This window comes from Portunus trituberculatus, chromosome 16, assembly GCF_017591435.1.
Source record: "Portunus trituberculatus isolate SZX2019 chromosome 16, ASM1759143v1, whole genome shotgun sequence".
Lineage (NCBI taxonomy): Eukaryota > Metazoa > Arthropoda > Malacostraca > Decapoda > Portunidae > Portunus > Portunus trituberculatus.
Window position 1 is genome coordinate 15,849,854 of NC_059270.1, and position 5,222 is coordinate 15,855,075.

The window sequence follows — 5,222 nt, forward strand, 5'->3', positions numbered from 1 at the left end:
ACGGTTTTTTTTTCTGATTACTGATCTGTTATCCATATAGCGTGCTTTACAAAATCAAACATCTCAAGTATTCTTATGTTTCCCCATATGGGGTGCTTTCCATGCGGTTTAGTGTTATGGTAGTTAAGGAATTAGAAAGACACTCATTTTGAGAGATGTATGTATATTTGTTTTTTGTATAATTGTACTTCCCAGTATAGGTTACTTTGCTATGTATTGAGTTTATCATTTTGATTGCTAACGCTGGGGTCACAATTTTTTTTTTTTTTTATTATTATTATTATTATTATTAATATATATATTTTTTTTACTAAGACGCCCCCGACGGTCGTACAGACCAGTTTTCTGTGATTTCATACGACTGTCATTTCAGTACAAGAACACGCAAAACGAAGGATGTACGACATCGTATCCTAGACGTACGATAACGTATATCCTGCTTACGATGACGTACGTCATCGTACCACACCCACAACGATGACACACGACGTACCAAAGAAAATGGGAACAACCAGAATTTTCAAATTTTCTTTGCTTGCGACAACGTATGTTACGCTAACGATGTCGGACGATGTCAAACGATATCGAAATAGACGCATTTGACAAACGTGCGATGACGCCCTGTATTTGTTTGACGACGCAAGGGCAGGCCCAGAATGAGCCCCTAGAGGTATGATAGGGTTCCAAAGCGTTTTTCCATGTCACATCACTCCACAGCATCAATATCTACGCACCTCACCATGAGTCTCCTAAAGTACATACCTGTCCTTGCTGAGACACACACACACACACACACACACACACACACACACACACACACACACACACACACACACACACACACATGGAGCCACATCTCACCAGCGACATCTTGAGAACGGAGTCTACATACTTGAGAGAGCTTTGGGAATACTGGATGATCATGACAATACCACCGATAAAGCTTGTTTCACATTTGTTACGACCCCTGACTACCCTGATTAGGTTCCCACAATGACTGGGGCACCTGTCACGTAATGGATTAAATCACTCTTATTAAAGTACGAAATAAAATATTAAGATAAATAAGGGAAGAGTGACTAGTCTTCGCTGCAACAGTTTAACGCAAGGGGAACTCAAGGGTGTACGAGAAATAAAAAAATAATAATAATATTAATAAGGAAAGACTAACATAACATATTTACACAACAATAAGGCAAAGTTAAACTTAATCACAATCAAGGTTGAAATTAAGGCACGTAAATAATCAAAGTGATGAAAATCACATCCAATGAAACAATATAAAGACAATCACAAAATATATCACCTCAACAATATAAATAAATCAGGAAATAAGTGCCTAATAACAAAATAAGCACTACTCACTGGGCGTCAGCACCACCTGCAGCACACAACCACATATAATAATATAATAGTTAGGCTGCTCAGGGGTGTATAAAGTATTACATGAAACCACAAAATAAGTAAATAAATAAGGACAATCCTTATTAGATGTAATAGGTAAATAACCACACCACACACTTGTCTTTCCCTCTGGCTGATGCATACAATAACAGATAAATCACCAAAATACCAAAATATTAAGATTGCTAGGCAATATATAAATAAATTAGCACCCAAATACTCACTCTTGGTAACACCACACAAAGGCGGTAAGCGTCCCACACGCTGCTCAAAGATAAACTCACCAAATAATATAGGGTTAACAACCAATACACCAAATATTCCCACGTCACTAATCACGGTGACCACAAAAGTGCCCAAGAGAGACAGAATCCCAACTCAGAAACAAAAGGAATACTCAGCCAATGGAAACCGAGGGAATGGAGTAGCGGTGGTGTTGAACAAAGGACAGCTCGCGTTGGTCTGCTCTGCGTCGGTTCCCAGCAGTGATGTTAACTTTTCTAGCCCACATTGTCGTACCGAACCACCAGAATTATCGTATTTTGCCTAATATTATCGTACATCCAAAGGAAAAATAATATACACACATCAGAACTGCATTATACACTGTATTGAACATTTCAATAATTTTCATTCATTTTCATATGCAAATGACATAGGCCTACTACACATACAAAGGTTACACAAAGGTGTGTGTGTGTGTGTGTGTGTGTGTGTATATATATATATATATATATATATATATATATATATATATATATATATATATATATATATATATATATATATATATATATATATATATATATATATATATATATATATATATATATATATATATATATATATATATATATATATATATATATATATATATATATATATATATATATATATATATATATATATATATATATATATATATATATATATATATATATATATATATATATATATATATATATATATATATATATATATATATATATATATATATATATATATATATATATATATATATATATATATATATATATATATATATATATATATATATATATATATATATATATATATATATATATATATATATATATATATATATATAATGAAAACTGTATATTGATAAAAGCTTACGTACAGTGTCAATGTGCATGTATCTCCAAGGGGTCAACGTATCAGTCAACCGTCAGTCCATCACTCTCCGCAACACAACCTACACTGGAAAACCGTTATTATTTATTTCTTTATTTATTGTTGCCCATTACTGCCACATAATGAGAATGTTTTGTTTTTTCATACCGTTATACGTCAAATAGAACATATGATAAGAGAAGGAAAACTCGCCCTTCACCATACTAACACTAAGAGTCACACTAATAAGATCACTTTGTCACTTGACACTGACCGTGACTGACAGCGTCTCTCTCCTTTTTCCTTCCCTCCCCAGTCCCCAGCCCCTCTCTCTCTCTCTGAAATGTTGTCATCGATATTTTTTTCTTTACACAATTATTACAGTACCTTATTACAAATAAAAAAAAAAAACTTTGCCACTCAATTATCGTATATTGGTGTACGATTCTTACCTATGTATCGTACATCGTACAAACAGCCATATTGTCGTACAAATACGATAATTATCGTACAATTAACATCACTGGTTCCCAGCCTTTATTTAGAGAGAAAAGCGTTACATCACATGGTGCAATCCATGCTCTCATTGGCTAAACACTTCAAGCCTTCTAGAGGGCGCGCATTGTAAAATAACCTCATTGGTTCCGGCGCGATCGTTCCTCTCACAAAGGAGTAACAAAGGGGTGACGTCAACGACATTCTAAAATACCCTACAAGCAGCTGCTTTACACAAAAATGTATGAATAATACAATGTATACATACGAATCACGAAATACGAACATAGTATACAATGAAATAATAAATGGGTAAATAATACATATACAGGATAGGTTGTCCTGGGAGCATACAATAATACACAACAAAGACATTGCTTACAGTACGCCATTACATCTTAACCTAAACACATTAATGTCTGACGGTCGTAACACATTATTCTCTCTCTCTCTCTCTCTCTCTCTCTCTCTCTCTCTCTCTCTCTCTCTCTCTCTCTCTCTCTCTCTCTCTCTGTGGTGGTGTATATCATCACCACCTGCCGGTTTATATATTTCGAGTTCGTTAACGAAAGCTTTTCGTCACCACCACTAACGCCGCCACCGCGCACACCCTTTACAGAAATATGCGGCTTGGCGACTTGAGGGAAACAGCGGTCCTCTCGTCTTGGTGTTACTGCTGATGCTGGTGTTGCTGCTGCTGCTCCTCCAGTTGCTCCTGCTGGCCTTCTTGCGGCATAGAGTATACTTCCACTTTCGTGGGGATCTGAAAGTGGATGTTCACTCCTGATCTCGGAGGAGGACCCTCCATACTCATGTCCAATGGACCTGCTATGTCCAGGGATGTCCCAAAGGGATCTTGTGATTATTATGGGACATTAGACCTATGCATGCCCTTCCTCTGTCCCATCGTCTTCGGTGGGTAAAGTGGGACTTATTATTTTTTTTTTAACTGGCGACAACGCATGAGCTATCACACTGGTCACGACGATTCTAGCGACAACTTTTTCGCCAAACGTATGTTCAAAGACCAGTTGTAACTCAGTATTTTAACGATTTTTGACTTGTTCGATATCGAACAATGTCGTTAGAAGCACATATGACATCGTATCTCTCTATAACGTCATTGTAGGCCTGATGAAATAACTTTGCTTGTTGTAACTCTCTTCCCAACAGTTGAGTGAAGTGCTTGATTGTCGTAATGTTTCTACGATGTCGTGTGACAACAAAGACATCTTACGACATCGTAAGATATCGTCATGTTAACGTACTTGACTTACTATATCTTATGACTGGCCAAAAACCGTTAAAATGACGTCATTACTGCCGGCGACAGCCCTACTACGACCGTTGGGGACGTCGTAGTCAATAAAAAGCTGTACTGTGATCCCAGCATTAGCCGAAATGAAGATAAATGTCTTGAACCCCCCCTCCTCTTAAATGAAGTCAAGTCATAGGATATTGGAATTACAGAAGCAGGCAGGGAGTTCCATAGTGTGCCAGAAAAAGATATGAATGATTGAGAGTAATGGTTAACTCTTGCATTAGAGAGTTGGACTGAATAAGGATGAGAGAAGAGGAAAGCCTTATGCAGCAAGGCCGAAGGAGGGAAGGGATGCAGTTAGCAAGACCACAAGAGCAGTTAAAATGAAAACAACAGTAGAAGATAGCAAGAGATGCAACATTCCGGTGGTGAGAAATAGGCTGAAGACTGTCAGTAAGAGGAGGTCCGTGGTACAATGGAAGCACGTCCACTTTGGGGGCCGAGAGTCTCCAAGTATATGTGTTCGAATTCTGACCACAGTTCGAATGTTGGAGAAGGGCTTTCTTATGCTAGGGTCACAGTACAGCTTTTTATTGACTACGACGTCCCCTACGGTCGTAGGAGGGCTGTCGCCGGCAGCAATGACGTCATTTTAACGATTTTTGGCCTGTCGTAAGGTGTCGTAAGTTAAGTCATACGTTAACGTGATGATATCATCCGACATCGTTAGGACAAGCATACGTTGTGGCAAGCCAAGAAAATTTTGTTCCCATTTTCTTTGGTACGTCCTACGTCATCGTTGTGGGTGGTGGGAGGGATATAGGTCATCGTATGTCTAGGATCCAATGTCGTACGTCCTTTGTTTTGCGTGTCCTTCTTACACTGAAATGTTCCCAATCGTTACAACAGTCATAATGCAATCGCAGAA